The sequence below is a fragment of the Rhinopithecus bieti genome, unplaced genomic scaffold (genome assembly GCF_001698545.2).
Source record: "Rhinopithecus bieti isolate Rb0 unplaced genomic scaffold, ASM169854v2 scaffold_11587, whole genome shotgun sequence".
In the NCBI taxonomy this organism is placed as follows: Eukaryota; Metazoa; Chordata; class Mammalia; order Primates; family Cercopithecidae; genus Rhinopithecus; species Rhinopithecus bieti.
Window position 1 is genome coordinate 446,297 of NW_016806966.1, and position 25,369 is coordinate 471,665.

At 38.0% G+C, this 25,369-nt stretch overlaps 1 long non-coding RNA gene across 1 annotated transcript; it reads right to left on the reverse strand.

Annotated features, from left to right (window-relative positions):
- Positions 1–337: 337 nt before the first annotated feature.
- LOC108534032 (uncharacterized) lies at positions 338–25,369 on the reverse strand. The gene is made up of 3 exons (XR_001886866.1): positions 25,154–25,369; positions 19,504–19,606; positions 338–520 (listed from the first exon to the last, which is right to left on the reverse strand). It is a non-coding gene; the product is annotated as an uncharacterized LOC108534032 (long non-coding RNA).

The window sequence follows — 25,369 nt, forward strand, 5'->3', positions numbered from 1 at the left end:
GTTAACCAGGATGGTCTTGATCTCCTGACCTCGTGATCCACCCGCCTCAGCCTTCCAAAGTGCTGGGATTACAGGTGTGAGCCACTGCGCCCGGCCAGGTTTGTTCTTTTTTATGATTATTAGGCATCTGACTTACTCTGACCTTTTAGCTTCTACACTTTCAGTTGATAAGAGTTCCGTAGAGTTTATAAACCCCTTTTAAATTAATTAGCACAGTAGCTTTCAAACAGGCAATATTAGTTCCATTTTTCAGATGAATAAAATTAATAAAACATGACTAGACAATCGGATTTTACTAGAGATAATTTTATTATTGGAGTATATAAGAGTGGCTTAGTCCATTGGAGTACTGTAACAAAATATCATAGACTGCATAGCATATGAACAACAGAAATTTGTTTTTCAACATTCTGAAGGCTGGAGGACCCAAGGTCAAGGCACTGGCAGATTCGGTGTCTGGCGAGGGCCTGTTTTCTCATACAAAGATGAAGCCTTTTGCTGTGTCCTCACTTGTCATCACCTGATGGAAGGAGAGAGGAGTCTCGTTAGAGCTAAGGGCACTAATCCTATTCATGAAGGTTCCATCCTCATGGCCTAATCACCTCCCAAAGAGCCTACCTCCTAATGTATTACTTTGGGGGTTAAGATTTTAATATATGAATTTTAAGGGGACACAAACATTCAGACCATGGCAAGGAGTGAAGGGCAATTAGTTCAAGAGCATAACTCCCTGGCAGGCCAGGCATTATGTTGATTAATAATCAATAGGGATGCTGCTCCTAGCAAGGTAAGGAAAACATATTTGGGGACAGAAGTAGTAACAATTTAGAGAGCACATAATGCTTAAATAATACAATTGCCCATCAGTTTCTGTTGTCTTTCTAACTTATTTCACTTAGCATAGAGATAAGGAAATTTGGAGAGAAAATGCTTTAATTGTATTGGAAATGCTAATCCTTTTTGAACATTTTGAATGATGTTAGTTATCTGGTTCTCCCAAGGAGTTATATTACTTAAGTGACTTCTTTCTGGAATGAAGAATTTTCAACAGAGGGAGTGAAATTCTTGGAAAATATGTATTTGGGAAAAGAATAAGTATTCCTTGGTTTATTCTCTGAGTTGTTTTTGAACTTTGATTTTTTTAATTTAAAATTTAAAAAAAATTATTAATTGAAATATAATTAAAATTCACCAGTTTTAGGTATGGTCCTATGAATTTTGGTACATAAATACATACATGTAACCACCACCACATTCAAGACAAAACATTTCTATCACTCCTAAAGCGTGAACTTTGCTTTGAGTCAAGTTATTCTTAGTAAGTTTGTGTTTTAAAAATTTCAGAGAATCTGACAAATGCAATGGTCCTCTTCCTTGGAAAAGTGCGGAGATACACACAATATTACCTACTATTTCAGAGGAATGATGAAATCTAGCCTTGGGTCCCCAGATTCAGAAATAGAGTTTAAATTCTTTACAATTAGTGTCTTTATAAAATAACACATTTTCTTAGAAGTAGAAATCTTATTTTTCTATCTATCAATTGCCTGGAGAGCTGACTTATTTGTTGATGAATGATTTCTTAAATATAATCACTCATCTATACATGAAGATATATTAGGCTTCAAAATTTGTGGATATGTTAATGGTTAAATTCTTTCAAAATATTTCAACTTAACATGGACAAGGAGAGGGTTAATGCTAATATATTGGTCTGATTACACCAGTAACTAACATAGATTTACCAGGCAAGGTGCAGAGCACCCAGTTAAATTTGAATTTCAGATAAACAAATATTTTTCAGTATAAATATTCCCATGCATTGATAGTTCCCATAAAATTCAAATATGTCCCAATGCATAGGTCATACTTTTACTTAAAAAAAAAACTCTATTAGTTGATTATCTAAATTCAAATTTAACTGGGTATCCTGAGTTATTTTATGATTTCAGCTCTATCCCATTGGCAAAGATATATTTTGTCATATTTTATTCACTTCCACCTTTGCCGTTGTCTGTTGAAAACCCTAGGATATAATAGATAGTCATAACATTCGCTAAATGAAAAAAGGTATTCAATTTCTAGGTAAGAGAGACTTTATATTTGGTTCAAGTATTTCAAGGAACTTTCTAAGAATTCAATATAGGATTGAACTCCAAGCCAGTCTTAATTTTGAATAATTTTCCACACATGCAAATTAAAATTAGAATCCACGTCTTAACTCCAAAGCCCATGTTTCAACCTCTACTAGTGATTCTTGAAGAAAGACAGACTGCATTTTAGGGAGAATTTTAATTAATAGGGGCAGCATGAGGGGTGGGGAGTGGAAGAGTAGAGAGCTGCTGGAAGTTAGAGGGGAGAAGTCAAGGATACTACATGTCCAGCAATACATGGGGACAATCTCACACAAGAAGGCACTGTTCTGGGTCTCACAGAGTTTTTGAGATTACTACCAGATATTCATGTCAGAAATAGACAAAAATTATCTAAACCTAGAATGTAACTCCAACTGACATATATACACAAAATTTTGCATGGTTTTAATATTTTTTAAATTTTCCAGAAGTGAAACTGAAATGTAAGTCAAAAGAAGGTTATCCATAAAATTCTGACAAAAAATCCAACAGTGGATAAAATGCCAGGTGATGTCGCAAATTGATGAAATGAGCAGAGTAAACCTGCACAGCCAGCTGGGAAATCATAGTTCTAGTGGCCCACAGGCAAGGTCTACAATCCAATTATGGCCCCATCCCAGGTGCAGTGTCGCACCACCTTCAGGCAGTTGTCTTCTCTGGCTTCACATCTTTGGGGACAATTCTGGGTCCTGTGGATGGCTAGAACTTCCAGAACAACAGCAGCAAGTCCAGAAATCTCTTGATTAGTTGGTTATTGGTTCATGATCCCAGTAGAAGAGCCTACTTTCCCCCTGATATGTCCCTGGATGAAATTGCCTGCCTGGCTTTGCTCTTACATCTATGTCTTCAACTCTCATCTCAACAAGAACTTCAGACTAGCTAGGCACTGTAGCTCACACCTGTAATCCCAGCACTTTGGGAGGCTGAGGCAGGTGGATCGCTTGAGCTCAGGAGTTTGAGACCAGGCTGGCCAAAATGGTGAAGCCCCATCTTGACCAAAAACATATTAACTGGGCATGGTGGTACACATCTGTGGTCCCAGGTATTTGGGAGGCTGAGGTGAGAGGATCACTTGAGCCTGGGAGCAGGAGGTTGCAGTGTGCCTCTACACTCCCGCCTGGGTGAAAAAAATAAACAAAAGCAGGCCGGGCGCGGTGGCTCATGCCTGTAATCCCAGCACTTTGGGAGGCCGAGACCGGCAGATCACAAGGTTAGGAGATTGAGACCATCCTGGCTAACAAGGTGAAACCCTGTCTCTACTAAAAATGCAAAAAATTAGCTGGGCGTGGTGGCAGGTGCCTGTAGTCCCAGCTACTCGGGAGGCTGAGGCAGCAGAATGGCGTGAACACAGGAGATGGAGCTTGCAGTGAGCTGAGATGGTGCCACTGCACTCTAGCCTGGGCCACAGAGTGAGACCCCATCCCCGCCCCCCACAAAAAAAAAAAAAGCAAATCTTCAGACTAGCTTCCACAGAGAGTGGACATGAGCAGAGGATGGGACCAAATTTATCCCTATCTCCTTATTAAGAATGAACTATCTTACAGTTTTACTCTTTTTTGTTTGTTTTATTCTGGAACTTTCATAAGAGCTTTTTCCCATTTTAGAAAATGTTGTCATTGATGGTAATCTTTCTATGATACTTGATCCTTCTATTTAGCAATCTCTATCTGTTCAATTCAAATTCTACATGGAGAAGAAAATGTTTCATTTTATTTTCTATTTAAACCACATTGAAATATTATATTATCATAAATTTATTTATTTATAATATAGATGTGATGTTATTTTCCTTTTAAAATTATGTGTACTTTGCAATATTTATTGAAAGCTGCTGCTCTGAGTTATCTGATGAGAATACTTCTTTTAAAGAGTACCAGCCAATCTGAACAATGTCTGACATTCAGTTAATTACATTATAAATCACTAGTTGTTAGATTAATTAGCCATGGTATAAAATTATAGCTGAAAAAAATACCAAAAAATAATAGTAGTAAATAATATTTTTGACACACATTTCCTAGGAAACCCCTGTAAACATTTAGAGAAACCATTTGCAATTTTACTTGTTATGAATATCTCTTAAAGTGTTCTTAAGTAAAAAACAACATTTCTTATAATCTCAATGAATACTTGCAGCATACATAATATTTGGATAGAGAACTCAAGAAGAGGTAAGGATTTCTTGTGGGAAGGCTTGAGGTTGCATTGGTTAAATGACAACCCTAGTTTTTTTTTTTTTGGACAAAATCTTGCTCTGTCACCAGGCTGGAGTGCAGTGGCACAAATCTCAGCTCACTGCAGCCTCCGCCTCCTGGGTTCAAGTGATTCACCTGTCTCAGCCTTCCAAGTAGCTGGGACTACAGGTGTGCACCACCACACCTGGCTAATTTTTGTATTTTTAGTAGAGATGGGGTTTCACCATGTTGGTCAGGCTGGTCTCGAACTCCTGACCTTGTAATCCGCCCACCTGGCCTCTCAAAGTGCTGGGATTACAGGCGTGAGACACTGTACCCGGCCAGCCCTGATTCTTATAAAATGCCAGTGGACACATCTGGACCAAATATAATGGGGAAAGGTGACACCTTCTCAGAACTGCTCAGGCCACTTGTGTATTTTATTAGCTAAAGGATGCAAAGGGGCATAGTGATTAAGAACCTCATTTGGAGTTGGACAGCACTAAGCGTGAGTTCCAGGTGTGCCACTTCATGGGACTTTAAATATTTTACTTAGTCTCTCTGAAGTTCAATGTTCTCTTCTGTAGTAAAAATACTTATAGGCCCTACCTTCTATCCTTATAGAAAGTAACACACTTAAGGGCTACATTAATCTGCACACACTGCCATAGCAAAATACCATAGACTGGTGACTTAAACAACAGAAATTTATTTTCTTACAATTGTGGAGGCTGGGAAGTCCAACATCAAAGTGCTGACCAATTCAATATCCAGTAAGGGCTCTGGAAACTGAATTGACCAGCCCTTTGATCTTGGACTTCCCAGCCTCCAGAACTGGCTTGCAGATGGCTGACTTCTCCCTGTGTCTTCTCATGGCCTCTTCTCTATTTCTCACTCACTCTCTCTCTCTCTTTCTCTTTCTCTGTCTCTGTGTGTGTGTGTGTGTGTGTGTGTGTGTGAGAGAGAGAGAGAGAGAGACAGACAGACAGACACAGCTGTCTTATGAGGACACTAATCTTATCAGATCAGGACTCTACCCTTATGACCTCATTTGACCTTCATTATCTCTTCAAAGGCCTTATCTCCCAATACAGTTACATGGGAGTTTAGGGCTTCAACAGATGAATTTGGGGTTGGGGAGAGGGGACACAATTCAGTTCATAGCACAGAGTCAGACTATTAGTTGCACTACTAAACATTGGTTATTACTAATATCAGATGCCTAATCTAACACAACTATGTTGTAAAGTAAGCATTATTATCTTTCTTTTAAACATAAAAATACTGAGGCTTATAAAGCTTCACTCACATCCTTGGGTTATACACACACTAGTACAAGCATCCAGGCAGTGATGATACCAGAATTTAAAGTTAGTTCAGGTTGATGGCAATATTCATGCTCGTTTCACTCCACACTAGATTGCTTTACAGAATAATGGTACTTTAATTCTTATGAATAATTAACATTCTTCCAATACTCTATAATTTGTAAAGTGTTTTCCCAGTCTTTAATGTTCCTGTGGAGGAGGCCTTGGGCTGGTTAAAAAGGAAAGAAAGGGAGGACTGAGGTGAAGGAGGGGGGCAAACAGGGACAAAAGAGCTACAAGAAAGAAGGTTTCATTCGAAGAAAGCAGGTAAAACAAAACTTAAATGACTTCTCAGGGCCAGAGAGGCAGCAAAAGATGAAGAAAGGGGGACTCAAAGAAACAACAGCCTTTACAAGAAAACAGCAAAGCAAGAAATGAGAGTAGAGTTGGCATCAGGGACTATAGGTAGAGCCTACAGTCAGATGCCTCAAGTAACACAAACACGCTGAGAATGGTTCAGCAAGAATTGCAATTGCTGTAGTCAATTAGAAATGGGAAGTGAGCAAGAAGTTTGTTCTGCATGAAAGAGAAGTCCATTGTTGCTATGATCATGGTGGGTGGTTTACGGTGCTGATCTGGAGTCAACTTGTCTGGATTGCACTCTGCCTTCATCTTTTCTAGCTGTGTGACCTTGGGGAATATTGACTTCCCTAGCTGCAGTATGGGAATGTTGATACCCCCTATCTCATAATGTTGGTGAATTAAATAATATACTGAGGGTTATGTGCTTAGCACTCTACCAAGGACACAGTAAAAGCAGCATAGTGAAGTTCTAGCAATGATGATGAGGAGGAGGAGGAAGAATTTTATCCCTAAAATAATTCCTGTCTGACTAATGTGAGACGTTATGTGCATTGCAGTTGTGACTGTGTCTCTTACACTCCAGGTGACAGGAGAGAAGGTGCAATATTCCTGTAAAACATCATTATTTGCATTTGACCTTTTCTAGGAAGTACTCAGGAAGACTTAACAGAGACAGTGCCTTAGTTAGTGAAAACAGGTTCCATTAGAAGTTCAGGCGAGCAGAGCAATGCGGTTAGGCTGAGCTAGGGGACAAGGGTTAACAGGACTTTCTGAGGAAACATCGTCTGTCATTCTTTTGTTCTCCTGTCCTGCCTATCCACACACACTCATGGAAGTCCCCTTTTCTGGGCCAGAGGTTAGTGACTGTCTCCCACAGTGAACTGCTTGCCACCCTCAGGAATATTGGTCCCAACATTAGTGAAAGAGAAAGTGAGAGAGCCAGAGCAGGAAGAAAGGAGAAAGAAGAAAAAGAGGAGAGGAAGAAAATGAATAAATCAGAGATCACTCAGAAAGATTCTCATAGCCAGAACTCCATGAGAAAGGGCTGAAATATTCATAGCTGAAAATTTCATAGCTGAAAATACTGAAATACTTCTGAGGACTTGCTGTTGAAAAGGTCAGGAAATGGATCATCAACTCAGATCTACAAATTCAAAATTATACTTGCTCATTGTACTAAGTCTTGCTTTTCCCCCCCGCAAAGTGTGGGAATACACAGAATGCCAGATGGAGCATGGGTCTCTTTCAACTCCCAGCTCTTGTGGTGGTTGAAGATGGCTGTGTGGTTGCTCCACCGTGGTTGCTTAGATGACTAAAGGCTTTATTTGGAAAAAGTAATGATAGTTACAGTCTCGTGTAGTATCATGTTACAAATGAAACTCATTCATTGAACACCAAAACTGTATGGTTAAATATGCTTGAAAGATTGTCTGTAAAATAAAAAGGTTAACTTCACAGTTTATCTGTTCCTTATACATTGCATATCTGTACATAAAGTTTTCTACATTTAAGCTATAATGTTTTCCTAAATGTGCATCATGGAAACAGTAAATCCAGATACTTCATTCCATGTATAATTGAGGTCAGCCTCTGCAGAAAACTGGGACGTCTCAATTATATAATTCCCGTCCAGTCCACACCATCCTTGTTATTTACAGTGTCAATCTCATTCTATATTGCCCATCTCTAAAATAATAAATATCATAGGTTGTTGTCATATATAAACCTTGATGATTTCTTATTTTAATTAAAAGAATTTTAAAGTGTTGATGCAAGGTAACATTGATGATGTCAAACAGAATACAATTCCTGAATAAAGCAAGCCAGAAATCTTACATGAGACTATCTTTAGAAAACAACTATTGTGATCATATATCCTCTAGTAAGATGTTCACGTTTAATTCAAATGGTCAAGAAGTCTGAGTATCTTTTATTTCCTGAAGGGATGTATATATTTGAAATCTGGCAGAACTCACTGAATGTCAGTGCATTAGATATAGGGGGAAGAACAATGAAGAAAAAGAAAATATATGAAAATAGACAGATGATTTTGGGAAGCTTACATGCCTTGGGGGAAAAGAGCTATGAAATAGCTCCTAGCACCCTTGAAAATACTGCTTATGTGCCTCATTATGCCACCTAGATTTCCAGCCTGTCACATTCAATGAGGTCTTTGTGAGCCCATGATGCTAGGGCTGTCAGCCTGATATTCTATAATTTGGAAAGACTGCCACCCCTGCCATTTTGTAATGCTTCCTGAAAAGCAATAGAGGAACCCTGCTGGATATTCTCTCTAACTTCATTTAATAAGAGTATTTCATGGTTTCAGTAAGAACAGCTCTGTGTGCTGGGGCATCCAGTCATCCTCAGCACCATTCATGCTGCTGCTGCTTCTTCCTTTTTTTTTTTTTTTTTTTTTTTTAAATAATAGGCCTCAGCATGGAAAATTGCATTTGATTCAATTCGTAGAAATTAATGGTATATATAATGTCCCCAAATTCACCACCCTAGTTGCACCTTCTACAATCAGCCTCATCCATTCTCTCAGTTCTGTAGCCTCTCCCCTGAGATGCTGATTGCACATGTTAGGCCATTTTTGGAGAGCTAGATGTGTCTTCTTAGAGAAAGTGCACATTGTCTAGGAGTGGGGCAACAGCTGCTTAATGCATCTTGTAGTTCTCCATGGAATGACTGGAATTCTGTCTAGCTCCAGAAGGAACAGTGAATCCCTCTTTCTCCTAACATGTGCTTCTTGATGCAGGATTGAGTGGAACTTGTTTCCCTGGAGTGCCCCTAGATTCTGTCCTAGCCTTGGTTTGAGGGCAAATCACTGATGAGGTAGGGACTGGCAGATGCATCTAATGAAGCTTCCAGAGGCCTGGTAGGAAAACAAGGTCAGCAAGGGAGTGAAGTGCTGTGATTTGGTGCCTGAAGGAATTATCAGGTGACCGTGAGGGCCCTACACTATGGGAATCAGTAAGATGTGAGATCATCTAGAGAGCTACTTTCCTAAAGAGGAAGAGGATAGATCACTTTCCTTCCTTCTTTCAACATCCTCCCCAAGCTTCTCTTTTCTTTACAGAATGACAGCCACCTCCATCCACCACCCACCGCCCACCTCCCTCAGAGGACTATAGATTCGGGTATTTTTAACAGATTTAGAGAAACCGTTTTGACGATAGGGCTCATATTCTCCCATCTGACTTTGGCAGGTGTAATATATGTTTGGCAGAGGGATAAACTGGGTCTTGCGTCTTTGAAGAGATGCTGATGGGATCAAAGCAGAATGACCACAGAGGAAGGAAAGAGAAGACAAGAGAGTCTTAGTACAGCACTCAAGTCCCAGCACCAAATTATTTCGGGAACAGCATCTTCCTCTTCCTGCCTGTTCTCTCAATGTGTGTCCTTGTTTTCTTGCCTCACACAAACATTCAGATGTCCTCAATGCCCTCAGTTCATTTCTGTTCCTAGCTAGCCAAGAATAATTATTTCTGTTCACATTTTCCTCTTACTGTGGCCTCTCTCACATCATGAGGTTACACTGTTACATTCCAAGGACTATGCACTTGATTTAGGTATATTTGCTAGGAATATTGTCCTCCCTGCTGGAAGAGAACTCTCTCATTTGCCGTCCTGTGCTCTCTCCCTCTCTTTCTCTCAACATTTTCCCTCTAGTTTAGTACAAAGAATCTGCAATCTGCTTTCACTCATCACTGTTGACACACCAGAGAAATATGACTCTAATTTTTCAAAGAAAATATGAATCACGTAGTGTTCCCCACACAGACAGTACCCTCCTCTGTTAGCTAGCTGTACAATCTAAAATTCTGAGCATTACTTTTCATACAAGCAATGGTCAGATTATTGGGACTGTACAGAGCAGAGCGCTACAGCACCAGGATGTGACCTCATCTGCTCTAAGGAACTAAGTGGGGTTGAGCTGTGTCCATGTTTGGAGGAGCACACTTCCAGTGGAGAGAAGCCCAGGAAGGGTCAGCAATTTCTCATTCTGGACAACAGCCTGCTTCTTTGGCGAGAACACTTCAATTGAAAATTAATATGCAATGATAGGCTCATTATTGTCACAGAAAACTGCTTAATAGAGAATAAACTCTGTTTTTTACTACCAAACAACTAAATGGCATAGAAAAAGAAACACCAACTAAATGGCATAGAAAAAAGTTAATTCATGGTTCATTTTTGTGGGTGACATGGACAATGTAAATAATGGAAATAAGGTTTGTTTCCAAATTAACAACTTCTAAAGCATGTGTTATGGTCAGAACAGTTTTGGCTTTTTTTGTGTGTGTGCGTGCAGTGCTTTGCATGGAAATGTCCTGATGTTGCCCCTGTCATTGCAAGACCTTGAATATCCTTGATTCATCCAGATAACTATTTCCAAAGCCTTCTAGTAAAATACAGAATGATTGCTAATGAGAATTAACTATTAAACTATTGGGACGGTACTCAGGAACCAGAATATTGCATGAACCAAAGCATCCCATTCTCTAGCCCCTCAAATAAAAGGAATTTATTGTCTTTTGATGACAAGGCAGAGGAATGACATATGAAATAGCAGAAGGTGAATATTCAAGAGCAGCACTTAAGCCTCAATCCTGTCATTACACTCTGCCTACTGAAGGTTCCCATAAAAATCACTTGGACTGAACTCTCTCAGTCTCTCATTACTCATCGGTTACTGCTTCAAGGCTTTTTATCTGACCCACTGTGAGGGGATGCATTCCAAAGCTGAGAAAATTATTTCCCTTGAGCGTGTTCAGGTGGGTGGGTGAATTTACAGTTGCAGGCGTTCAAGAATGTATCAGTGACAGCAAGATTCCTGCAGGTTCATTTCAGCTGCTGAAGAAATGAGTCTGCTGAATATTGATTCCGTTCTGCTTTAGGTGTTGCCCTTGGAGGCAGTCACCATCCACAAACATGCACGTAAACTCATACTCATGCAGCCCACACAGCAACAGCACATTGCTCTTAGGTAGATTAGGCAGTTACATCTTCTGGAATCGACGCTGGGCAGAGAACTATTCTAGACTGTGTGTGTGTGCTGGGGGAGGATGGAGGGTAATTACACGGAAAATAGAGAACATGTTTTAGTAATTTGAAGGTATTGATGGTTTAACAAGAAACATAAAATTAAAGCCTACTAGTACATACAAATAAAATGGGCAATAAAATATACGCATAAACAGCTGAACCAGCACAGTGACAATACTGGCATTTTTGTATGAAGAAATCCTAAACATTTTCATATGAAGAAAAGGTAAAGAAGCAGAAATTAAAAGGATAACTTGAAGAAGACCATAGGTAGCATGTCAGGCCTGTGGTAAATCTTAGAAGAGATGAACAAAAAGCTAATATTTTTCTAGTCTTAGAGGAAAGACATGAAGTCAGTGTAGTTAAGACAAATGAATGCCGTGGGGCAGCCTATCCAAGACTGTTGTTCTTAAAATCCATGCAACGTTCAGAGGTATTTCTCCTAATTTTTGGAAAATAAATTCTGGTTTCAGAAAGCAACAAACAATATTCTCTCTTAGAGATTAATGAAGAGTATCAACATCTTAAAGGCCCTGGAGATTCTTCTACAATACCGGTCTCCAGCTGTAACTATTTTAGTTCCATGTCCCCAAACTTCTTTGATTAGAAGGGCTTATTTTGTGGTCCCAGGAATATTGTAGGAATCTTTTATGACACACAGTTGGGGAAGCAAATAGAATGGAATTATCAAAGATGATGTTGAGTACATATATCTTCCTTTTTCCCTTGCTAGTAGAACCATGGAAATACTTTTCCCAATGGCCTCAAGAACTTGCAAGTTTCTATCTTGTTCAACAACTTATCTTTAAAAAAAAATCTTTCGAGTCAATATGATTATTTCATTTCAGAAACATTTGGGACCTGATTGCCTTTATCAAACAAGCTCCCATAATATGTTGAACATATTTGCTATAGTTTGCACTGAATCATCAAAAGGAAAACTGTGGTAAAGAAGACATTATGCTGTCTAGAAGCATTTTACATTGAGGAGCATGAAATCAGGAACCTGAGAGATCACCCTTCAAAGAACTACAACGCAATTATAGTTCAAGGTTGTGTGTTGTTTTTAATGCATTCATTTATGATACATCAAGAAGAAGGTAGCTGAAATGATTTTTGTTAATCACAGCTTATCATCAAACTGAGTTACTTCTTGTTTGTCACAGATTTGGTAATACTTGTTCAGTTGTCTCTAGTCTAAATGTATATAGAGATCCTAGTAATAACAAGCTTAGGAACTGGCTACTGGAGACAAAAGTCACAAACAATGTTGATCACTAGATTCTTTTAAAAGAGGGAGTGTAGGCTGTGTCCTCAGGCCAGAATTCACAACATCCTATAAAAGTGGAAGCAATTTTTCTCATGAATTAAGAGTAGGTTATCTTAGGACAATCAGGTAAGAATTAACCTCAACTTTTTGACTAGCACCTAGATAGTATTTAGTGAATTATATCAGTGAGAGATAACCAATTCCATGTTTATGATATTATCAGGCTCCATGTTTTTATGTGTGTAATTTCTTGTTAGAAATTCAAGCCCATCGCTTCTAAGTCAGTGAACACATTATGCATGTTTCTCCTTATTTTGAAGTATTTAATGATATATAGTAGGTAAGGAAGATTCAGATATAAAACCTCAAAGTTGAAATATTTATAAAGGGGACAAATTTGACTCCCTAAATTTGAAATTAAAACCTCCTCACTATAAAACAGCCTATAAGAGGATGTGAAAAGACAAAACAGTGTAAAAGAAAATATGTGCATCAAATATCATCATCAAAGGCTAATATCCCAACTATTGGAAGAGTTGCTACAATACAGTAAGAAACAGACAATATAACACAAAAAGGAAGTAGGGTATAACAAAAAGTTCAGACAAAAAGATACAGGTAGTTTATCAACATGTAGGACAATGTTCCACCTTTCTGGTGGTCATTTAAATGCAAATTAAATCAACAGTGAGATATAATTTTAGCCTTATCAGATTAGTAAAAGTCCAGTATTTTTGAAAGTACTTTTAAAACTGCTGGAATCTCAACCAAAAGAGTTGAGAGGGCAACTTTCCAATAGTTATACGTTTATGTAGTATTTAAACCCTTTGACTTAACAATTCTATTCCTACTAATTAATTTTACAGAAATATTTTCTAGAGTGTTTATAAAAGTGTTCAGAAATAACGATGTCCCCTGAAGGATAATTTGTAATAATAGAAATGCGGCATTATTTGTAGTAACAAAAATTTGAAAATAACCTAAATTCCTATATTGAATATGTTATAGTTGATGCATAGAGTAAGAAGACTAATAAGCCATTAGAAAGAATCAGGATTTGCATAATCTAACAAGGAAACATATCTATAACATATTGCTAAGTGTAAAACAACAATGACAAGCAGTTCATATAATTTTATTTTTTAGATAAATACATGTTTGTGTGTGTACACACATGTAAATGATGTAGTAATGAATTTCTTTTTTGTTTTTCTATACATATTTTATTTTCAACATTTTATAGAAAACTTTGTTTTAAAAAAAGCAAATTAAAATACTCAAGCAAAACACCTCAGATGGAATAGTGATGGAAGGATGCCATATGGCTAGCCTTAAATGTCTTCTAAAGTAATTTCCCAAGTCAAACTGTAGGCATGATCTAGGGGATTAGAAGTGCATTAGTCCCAAAACTCAGCTATCATTTCTCCATCGCTGCTCCATTGATGGCATCTCATCTTTTCCTTGGACTACTGCCTTGACCTTTAAACTGGTCTCTCTGCTTCCACTGTTGATTCATTGCAACAACCCATTCTCAACATAGCAGGTTGAATAGGCTTTCCAGCATTTCAATGATATGCTTTCTGTTGCGCTCAAGATAAAACCCCAAATCCTTAACCTACCCTGTAAGGACCTATGTTATCCTGTCTTCCCCAGTTTTCCAGCCTTCTCCGATTGTATGCTACTCCTGCTTCACTAGGGTCCAGCCCTCTGGCCCCTTTCATTTATTCAACGGCACTCAGTTCTCTCCTGCCATAAAACCTTTGTACAAGTTTTTCACTTTTTCCAGAATGCCCTTTCCCTGACTCCAAACCCATCCCATTTCTCCTCAATTCTTGGCTAAGATGCAGTCATTCTTTCACACTCATGCAGATTTCCTCAGAGAGGCTTTCCTAACTAAATAGTATTTCTGTCAGTTTCTTTTACTTTCAGTTTACTTGTCACAGTTTGTAATCATATTATTACACAATTCTTTGCTTAATGTTTGCCTTTCTATCAGAGCAAGATTTATGTAAGCAGTAACCGAATCCTTAAATCAAACAAACAAACAGTCTATGAAATCACTTTGTTAGCATGATACCTGGCAGCATAAGAAATATTTTGAATAAATGAATAAATGAAAGAATATACCAACGCCTCCCACCCTGTTGATTCTTATTTTAAAAGCCCAGTTTTTCTTAAGCTTACTTCTGTAAGCATCTCATAAAATATTCCAAAGTAAAGCGAATACAAAACCGATCTACCATAATACAAAAGTATTTTAGTTAATGAACTGAAGTACTATTCTGGGTGAGTAGAAACATCCTTGGGTGCCATTCACAAAAACAGGCTCTGCTGTTTTCATATTCTCTCCATCCATAAGAGAGTGGGTGTCTCAACCCTGTTAAGCGTTTGTACTGTTAGAATCCCAGTGACCAGGGGAAGCTAGCATCGCCGTTTAAACTGTTACGTCTTAACTCACATTTTATTTCTGGCAATTTAGATTTTATACCTTTCTATCTTTTTTAAATGAAACCACAGCTCATCTGTTCTTATACCCTCCAAACTTAAAAGTTTTTATTTCTTTGACCAAGGAGATGGTAAATTGGGAAAACGTAGGAAAACGTCGTACCAAAAACATCACTCTTCTGGGAAGAGAAAGACAAACAGAAGTCTAATCCTGTGTTTATGAGTCAAATGTTGCTTGCCTGTTTTAGATGAGTTTTGCAAAGGGTTTTATTAATGTACAAGCTTTCTTTCCAAGTTCCACAATTACATTTGTTCTGCTCTCATTTCCCAGTTCTATTAGAAACATCTGCATCCGCATGTGATACAAGTTCTATAAGTATTTTATGCTAGGTACTCATTAAATTTCTTTGAGTTGTATACAGTCGAAACCACAAGATGATAAAAAGGGACAAAAGAAATGAAAAAAGACTTGAACAATGAAGCACTTGAAGGGATGGAGACAAAACTACTCCAAACTCATGGAATTTTTTCTCTAGAGTTCCGTAAGGAACATGCGTCTGTTCCTTTTTGCCTGTTGTTTACTGGTTAAAATTCTCAAGGCCAGGTTCTAACTGGACCAGCTTAAAACAGGTGTCCATGTCAGTGTTCAATCAGGTATTGCCAGCCAGATCTACTTCTGTGAATGGAGTAGGCAGAGAAGGGGTGTTTTGGAAGACACCTTAATGGATATTTATGACAAACAGCCTATAAATTATACTGAAACACTTTATTGATTGATGATAAGAAAGCTGTAAATATAGATGTATAACTCACTGAGAGACTTTGAAAGAGCTATAATCTAATAATAGGATTCTAGAATGACATATTTTAAATTTGTTCAACTACTGAGAAACATACAGAAACTTAAAGCACATGGGTAACCTTTATCTTTGGGGTGTAGAAGGTTGACCTTTAGCAATATGGCTTCCTTTGTCTCCAGTCTCCTGCTGGTAAGGGCGTTTTTTAGTACACATTGTGTCTTATTAGCTTTGACTTTCTCCCTTCTTGCATACCCAAATTCACACCATGGGTTGTTTTTGGCCTCTATGGTTTGGTCCCCTTTCTCTTACTATCTTTGTCACTTCCTACTATGGCCCTCACCGTATCACCTCATTCTCAAAGATCGACATTGGTCAGCAGGTATTCCGGCCTAAGGTTATTTACCTCCTTTATTCCACCTTCCACGTGCTGCAAGATGAATCTTCCTAAAACACTACTTTTGTCATGATGGCAATCTCCTCAAAAACATTTAATCCATTTTGCTTTCCTACTTAATCAGTTATAATCTCCTTTGCTGATCTGCCCAAGTCTTTTAATAGTTTGGCTGTTCTTATCCACACTTCGTTTCCAGTCTTCCTTAATCTGAATGTGTGGGTCTATCAGTTTGGCCTTCTTAATGTTCTCTTCCAACCATATTCACACATCTACTCCCACTCCTGGCTCACGTTTGGTTTTGTACTGTGCTATACTTCATCCCTCCTGTTCACCTATTGAATTCAGATTATTATTCTAGACCCATCTCAAGGCTTAACCTCCCATGAGGTCTACCTTATGCTTACTGTCCCAATTATTTTAAAAATTATTTTATTTTTGAACTTGGTATGTATTATGATTTTATAAAAGATTATTCTGGGCCAGGCACAGTGGCTCACACCTGTAATCCCAGCACTTTGGAAGGCCGAGGTGGGCGGATCATAAGATCAGGAGATGGAGACCATCCTGGCCAACATGGTGAAACCCCGTCTCTACTAAAAATACAAAAATTAGCTGGGCATGGTGGTGCATGCCTGTAGTCCCAGCTACTCAGGAGACTAAGGCAGGAGAATGGCTTGAAGCCAGTCCAGCCTGGCGACAGAGCAAGACTCCATCTCAAAAATAAATAAATAAATAAAAATAAATGATTATTCTGTTCTTTAATGTCTGTAAACAGTTTGCAAATTTAGCCTACCAATATATAGAAAGTACATAATACTCTTTTATTCCTTATTATTTTAAATATTTATTATATGCTTCCTACATACCTGACATTGTTCTAGACAATGCAGATACAAAGAGCAAGACAGATAAGGACACCTACTCCCATCGGTATTACTTACGGCAGAAAAAGATAGACTGCAGCCTGGGCAAGGTGAAAAGTGACAAGAGATGTGGTAAGAGAGATAGGGTCAGACCGTGGAGAAATTTGAAAAGAATGGGATAGGGAAAATAGCATGATTTCTTTTCCTCTTCATGCTTCTCCTCCTCTTATGCTAAACAGTATAGGTTTTATTTTAAATGTAATGGATGATCACTGACTCCTGTGTAGAAGAAATATTATAAAAGGGCAAATGAAGAAACAGAGGACATGCAGAAATCTGGGGAGGAGATGATGGTGCCTTGGGCTAAGGTGATAGGAACGAAGCTGGAAGAATTGTTTCTCGTGTTTACATGTGACCTCTCCTGCTATATGAAGGGCGCAGTGGCTCACACCTGTAATCCCAACAGTTTGGGAGGCCGAGGCGGGTAGATCACGAGATCAGGAGATCGAGACCATCCTAGCTAACATGGTGAAAACCCGTCTCTACTAAAAATACAAAAACATTATTCAGGTGTGGTGGCGGGTGCCTATAGTCCCAGCTACTCAGGAGGCTGAGGCAGGAGAATGGCGTAAACCCGGGAGGCGGAGCTTGCAATGAGCCGAGATCACACCACTGCACTCCAGCCTGGGCAACAGAGCGACGACTCCATCTCAAAAAAAAAAACAAAAAAAAAAAAAAACCAAAAAAAAACCCACACCACAGACAGATGACATGTCTTAACCTACGAAATATTCCACAGGTGAAAACACACAGCAGATGTTCCATATATATCTGTTGGCAAACTAATTGATTTAATTTTACCACTGCTTTATTTAAAAAATTGAGGAATAGAAGACTGATAGTATATAATGACTGTATTGACCAATTTGTTTTTATTGTTAAACATTTCTCTTCATCCTCATAATGGACACCTGCACAATTATTTTTTTGATTTACCAGGGAATGATGTTCAGTCAAGATGAACCAAACTACTAAATTGAACCTTCCTAACATTTTTCAGTTTTTGGACATGTCCTCAATTTGTCACAATATTGTAAGGATCTTTAATAAGAAAATCTCAAGGCAATGTAAGATAGCTGAACATTTTTTTTCTTTCCACTAGTATATTTCTTTTTAGTCCAGTATGTTGGCTTTTGCAAATGTCATGGTAATGTTTCAAATAATTATTTAATCTCCAATGTATAGTTGTGAGTAGGATGTGCCAATGATTAAAACTCTATGTATGGAAATAAAAGTGCTGCTTACAAAGGCTGTTAAATCTCAAGACTGTGTTTGGGTGTCTAATTCATTTTTCTTTTTATAACTATAACTTGACTATTTGAGGACTAACTTTTCCCGAGTAACTTTTTGAAAAAAAAATTTAAATGTTCACAAGAGAAAGGCACCATATAAGTGAGTTGACTCAAAGACATGTAATTTGTTCCTTATAGGTAAATCATATAATGAATGCAAAGCCTAGGATGTCAGGTTTCCAGTGAAGTTCTCTTCTGAAAAATTACCGTCAAGGTAGAAAAAATGAAATAATAAATACAAAAGCACTTTGAAACATTTTAAAATTAAATATGTGGTACTCTTTTATTTAATAAATCAGAACAGCTTCTTTATCCTTTATTCAGAACAATTGCAAGCCCTTGGATTCTAAAGAAAATGTTTTTTGGAATGGTTGACTAAAAGCTAGAGGTGACTTCACCAACCTGAAAACCTTCTACTGCCCTGTTTTAATTTGTATAAGGAGCTCTGTGAGAGAAGCCTCCTTCAATATTTACTAATATCATTTCGAAAAAAAAAATTCTAACGAAATGGTTCACTGATGAAAATAATGCCAAGTCCTGATATGGCCCATTGGAATGAAATCACAGTTCCGTAGAATTTTCGAGGTGGACAAGGCATTAGAAATCATTTAGTTCAATTCATTTGCTTCTCACATGGTAACAAAAAGCAGGCAAATTTTTGTGACAGAGAAGAATAGACAATTGAGAGGGATCCACGCACTGTATCTTCATAACAATAATAAAAAAAGCATTGTTTACTGACTTCCATGAACCCTTTTGTGGCAGCATTGAGATTTAACCTCTGGTCTCTAAAGCTGAGGCCAATACTCTTCACCTGCATCCTGAGGCCAATACTCTTCACCTGCCTCCTGCTTGTTTGAATATCTTCATTTTACTGTATTATTGAAGCCATTCCATTAACTAAATTGTAAATAATAAAATTAAAATGTCTCTGCAAATTTTCTATATTCCAGGAACTGTTCTAAGCACTTAAAACTAGTAAATTGTTTTAATCACTACATACCATTATCATTTCTGCTTTACAAATTAGAAAACTGAGGCTCGGGGAGTTTGATCATTCATCAAAATCCCAGAGATACCGAGTGGCAGAGTATGGATTTAAATCCACACAATATGAATACTAAATACCTGCCCATTACTTTATTTGTGACTACCCAAAGTACTTCACTTAAAATTATAATAAGACTTGGACAATTTATGTTCTTAAAAATAAATAGTATATAAAATTCTGATAAAGACTGCTTCTAGTTTTAAAACCCTGATAATTTAACTTTCAGCATTAGGATTTCAAATATATCATCAAAGAAAGAATCTGGGAGATACTTTGCTAATTTGGGGAACGTATTACCTGATTCAAATATTCATGTGAAAGACTCTGCATCTGCTTTGATCTTGTCTGTATCTCCAGATATCAACACAGCACTTGGAATGTGATAGGAGTTCCATAGCGTCTATGAAATGAATGAAGGGATGAGTATTGAATTGCAAATAATTTTTATGTGTAAAAATGCTAAAGAATTTTATTAGGGCAAATCTGGCTACTTGGAATGATTCATATAGCTTCACTCAATATTAACAAATTTCTTAAATTACCAAATTACTTAATAAGTTTAAGCATTATAGGTATTATTAAATAAGTTTATAAAAAATCATGTTGCTTTTCTTTAAGTACTATATAAATTGAATTGTGCTTTTAAAATCTGAACACCAGAAAATGACAAAATAATGACAGTTTTAAAATCAAAATTTGGACTACCAACATAAATATTTATTCCCCTAACAAATCACTTTCCTTCCCTTATGATCAAGCAAGTGTAATGATGAAAGATCAATTTAATCCACATATTTAGGAATATTTGCCAGGCAAAATATAAACAAGATAATACCTTTTTTTCAGTGTTTGTTGAATTCCACAATGGTTAGCATAGTGGGCAAATAAATATATGCTTAATTCATTTACTGGGATTTGTTTTATGTTGGTCTTCCCAGATATTTAAAATTTCATTACTCAACAGAAATTATCTACTCAGTAACCTTGGTAACACATATGTTTAAATACTATAGAAAGCTAATTAGAAAATAGATGCATTATAAGTAGAAATTTTATACTACAGGAAGCTCAAAATATAAGACTATTTCAAGTAAATTGTTTACTATCTTAATTAGCTATTTAAAAAATAAAACGTCTCAACAGATCTGATATTTTTCTCCAGAATGAATTCTAGTCAAGTGAATCAATGCAATTGTTGGGGAAATTTGATATTCAGCCTCCATATAGCTCAAATATTTGATTTCCCTTTGTATTCTAGGCACTATTTTACAGGAAGACCTGCATTATATGGCAGTGCTGGGTGATCTCCCACTAAGTAACAAGGCGGCCTGCTTCTGCTCAGCTTACCCAGCTAGAGAAGAGTAGCCCAGCTCACAGGGGTAAGGTGTGCACTACAGCTGTGCAACATTAGAGAAGCTACTGGATATTTTGAATAGTTCAAACATATTATTTCTTCAGTAATATTGAGATGCTTTATCTTCAATAAGATGATCATTATTTTAGATTCCCCAGCCATTGTTAAAGCCAGATATAAATTATTCTCTTCATTGGATGGGTGCGGAGTAGAGGGCAAGCATTAGATGGATGACCTTTAAAAAGTCCTCTCAAACTGAAAGGATGTGGTTTTAGATGTCTGTAATCCAGTTGGGGAAATAACCCTGAAGCAAAGCTAACTATGAAGGCTGAATATAATTAATTGCTGAGTAAATTGCCTGAAGGAAGAGAAGCAACATGAAGTTTAACAAAACTTGTGCCAACATGAAGTTTAACAAAACTTGTGTTCAGCACATTTATTATAATGGGATTTAAAAAAATCTTATTGGGTGGGAACTATATTTATAATTAGAGTTCTCTATGTTTCTGACTATGTTTCTATAAAATGGTGTAATAAATTGAAATGTAATCTACTTTTCTTTTTCTTTCTTTTTTTTGGTGGGGGGACATAGTCTTACTCTGTCGTCCAGGCTGGAGTGCAGGGGCGTGATCTCAGCTCACTGCAAGCTCCGCCTCCCGGGTTCACGCCATTCTCGTGCCTCAGCCTCCGAGTAGGCGCCCGCCACCCCACCTGGCTAGTTTTTTCTTTGTATTTTTAGTAGAGACGGGGTTTCACCGTGTTAGTCAGGATGGTCTCCATCTCCTGACCTTGTGATCTGCCCGCCTCAGCCTCCCAAAGTGTTGGGATTACAGGCGTGAGCCACCGTGCCCAGCCTACTTTTCTTAATCTATAAGTACCGCTGATCACTAAGTAACCAATTTGATCCCAGCATAGTTTATTGAGTTACTGAGAGTGGCTGAACTAAATATTCTTGTTTTCATTAATATCCTGGGCAGCTGGATTAATTACAAGGTTATTAACTTTCAAACAATAGGGTTTTTTTTAGATGTCTTTTTAATACTAACTGATCTTTATGATAGTATCTTTCTTATTTCAGTGCTTAAGAATTATATTCAGAGAACCAAGTTTTACAAATATCGAAAGAGCAATTTTCAGTGTTATTGCTTGCTTCCTTTTATTGGTTATTGGTATTTTCTCCAATAATTTAAAACGGAAAAAAATGGGCAGTCTTCTTTTGATATTTTATTGGCCAAGCCTGTAATGCACCTCAAGTTACATTTTGGATAACATTGCTCTACATCAGATAACAGCTGTATAATCCTTACCTTCAGCTTCATTCGTCCACTTTTGCCTTTCTTTCCCTCTCTCAGCCCTGCAGATTCTGGTGGCCATGCCAGGGTTAGTTGCTAGAACTTCTTGGTTACCAAAAAGTCCAGAGAATAATTCTCTGGACTAATACTCTAGAAAATAGCACGTGGCAGATTTGGGGAAATAATTCCATTGTAAAACCTAAAGGTTGAATGCTAGTTAAAAACACAATCATGTCTCGATCTAGCTGGCTTGGACATTAAAGATGGCAGAGGGCCAATGAATGAATGTGGTAGGCCATTCTTGATAAAGCACCTGTTTAAGAGGTCTCCTCCTGCATTAATCTCCTTGGCCCCGCATCAGAAGTGGCAGCAATGCCAGCATCCAGTATCTTTCACCTGGGAGAAAAGTACTGGGACCAGAGAGAAAATTTCTTTTGTTATTCAGATCCATTTATCTTCTCTACTTTTCAACACCTTTTTTTTTTCTTTATTTGTCTCCTCTGTCTCTGAGACTGATTATTCTTATGAGCTTATTTTTTTGCTTGTATTTTAGCTAGAAAAAATTTCAAGTAAGTGAATACTAGAAAATGCTTTGGGCCTCTGTGAATAGGAGTTATAAGCATACACAAGTGAACTTTTAAATGAGTTAATCATGACTTCAAGATGTACTCAGATACATTGATGATAAAATAGGACTTCAGGAGGACTATAATAGCAGTCTTTTACCTTTTTTTTTTTTTAAATAGACACTTCACCAGGAATTAATTCAGAATTCTTGTAAATGCTCTTGACTGAGGGTCTTATTAGCCTTCACTTGAACATTTTGGTCAGGGTTTCTTTTTCCCATTTTGGAAAATCTTTTTCTGGTATCAAAGAAATATGTGTAGTATTGATTTTATTTTTTTAAAAAATTGAATTACACAACCATTTATTTTCTTGCTTCATGACACAGGAAAGGCTTCCCATGTTTTTTGGGAAAGACCTGCCAGTGATCCAAAGGTCAACCTAATCTTCCTGATATTCCTGGTAACCCTTCAAAGGGGACTCTGGTACTGTTGATAAATACATGCTCCACAGATGGCACCATTTTATCTTCCAGAAACCTCCTCCTCTGGATAGTAATGAGTTATAACGCTACATAAATTTAAAAAAAAAGTGTGAACATCTTCCCTCTGATCAGCAATAGGTCATTCTGCACAGGATTTCAGAGCTCATGAAAGATGTCCACTGGTCAGTTCATCACAGTGTCTGCGTGCACTCCATTAGCTATGCTGTAAGGAATGCCACTTGCTCTTTGTGTTCTGTGAGGCAGAACAATAGGGCACTCTCCTCTCGAATAGCTGCTGATTCCTTCAAAGTTCAGTCAAAGCCCACATTTTTCCTTTCTGAATAATGTATGATCTTGGTTCACCCATGTGCTGCTAATCTACTATGGAGGAAGCTTCCAACAGCTTTCAGCCTTTTTGTCGATGCCACTGAGAAAAACTCACCAGTTCATACAGGAAGACCTTGTGATCAGACTTCGGTAGAAGGATTTTGATGAAAAGGTAGGAGTGAGAGAAACCCAGAGGAGTGTGAATGGCACATAAACAGACAGGCATGCTGACCTTTGAGATGGCATCCAATTCAACATTTCTTACCTCATGGGCTCATATGAGACGGAAAGTAAACACAGCTTCTGATGCACAAGAGTGAGCAGGCATCGTGCTGAAGAAATACTCCTCCATGTCCCCTTGTGAAATGGAGGGCCCAGTCAGTGGCCAGCTCTCAAGCCTTTTTAGTCCATGATGGTCAATGTGCCCCATGAGGGGTCTACTTCTATTTTTCACCTGTGTATTATTCCCAGGACCACTGTAACAAATTACCACAAGCTGGGTGGCTTAAAATAGCAGAAATGTATTCTCTCATAGTTCTAGAGCCTAGAAGTCCAAAATGAAGATGTTGGCAGAGCCATGCTCTCTCTGAAACTTCAAGGAAACATCCCTTCTTGCCTCTTCCAGCTTCTGGTGGCTCTTGGTGTTCCTTGGCTTGTGGCAATAGAACTCAATCTGTTTCTCCATCTTTAAGTGACCTTCATTTCTGTGTGTCTTCATCTGTCTTCCCATAAGGGCACCAGCCATTGGATTTAAGGCCCAACTGAATCCAGTATGACTATATGTTAGCTAATTACACTTATTTCTAAATAAGCTCACACTCTGAGGTTCGGAGATGACATAAATTTTGTGGGGATATTTTTCAACCTAGTATACAACCTATAAGAATAAAGAATCATGATTTATAGACCCCTGTGCTAATCTCTAGAAGTATCTGGGAAGCAAGCTTCGTGCCTAACCATTTTTAAAATGCGGATAAAGATGCTTCCAAGGATCATATTCCATTCCTCAACCAGAGGGAGACAGCTTCACGTGTGCAAAACTACCAGCTTCCTAGGACCAAAGGCTTCCCTATACGTATGTGATCAAACCCACATCCTTCAAAGGCCTTTTTTCATATGACTTTTCTCTGGAGCTACTTTTTCCAGAGGATGTTATTAATCTTCTTTTAGTCCCATAAATTTGAGTAGAGTTTTATAAATTTAGAACTTCTCAAGGTCCCCAAAATCCACTGTCCCAGGTAGGAGGGCAGGAATAAAGCAGTGAAGAATCATGAAATCACGAACATTTAAAGGAAATTGAGGCACTGGGCAGCCAACCCTTTATGGAAGATAGTACCTTACATTTATTAGTTAGCTCCATAAGCAGAAATGACCAAGTATGAAACCAGAATTTTATGTAGTAGATGACTTCTGAAGGATGGAAGAATATATTATGAGGGAGGTAGGAGGGCCCAAAACAAACCTCACCTGTTTTATTAGTTAGCTTCAAGCTATTCCTGAAGCTCAGAGTGACCTCCTTCCGTCATCTCAATTCTTACACACCAGTCAATCAACATGGGTGTTGTGTTTAGCCTCTTGTTGTATTTGGCTAATATCTTCTCACTTGAACTTGTTAAATCTTCCAAGAGTGGAGGAATGTGCGGGGGCAGAGTATAAGTGAAGACATTTTCTGTTCTCTGGGTCCAAGGATACAGGGGGCCTCTCATGCCCAGCAGAGTGGCTAGGGAAAAGCAGGAACAGTATTCTCTAAGGCAGGTGACATGAATTTGAACATTAGAGCAAAACTCCTTTAGCTTTACCATCTCCTGCTAGTCCCTCTGTAGACATTTTGCACCAATATGTGGTCTTTCCTATCAGTTATAATGCTTTAGTTGTGATTAATAAAAGAACCCCCCAAAATGGCCTACAAAACAAGGGGTTTATTACCTCATACCACAAGAATTGTTGAGTCTAGGAGTTTCCAATATTAGTTAATTTAGCAGCTTAATAATATGAAGGGCTCCGGTGCTGTTGGTCTTTCTTCTGTAACTTGGCTGTGTTTCCGTTGTGGTCTTGAGATAGCTGAGGCTGATGCAGACATGAAGACCAGGACCACTTTCAAGGGTGGGCCATCAGTGCTCTCCTGTAGGGCCCCAGGTTCAG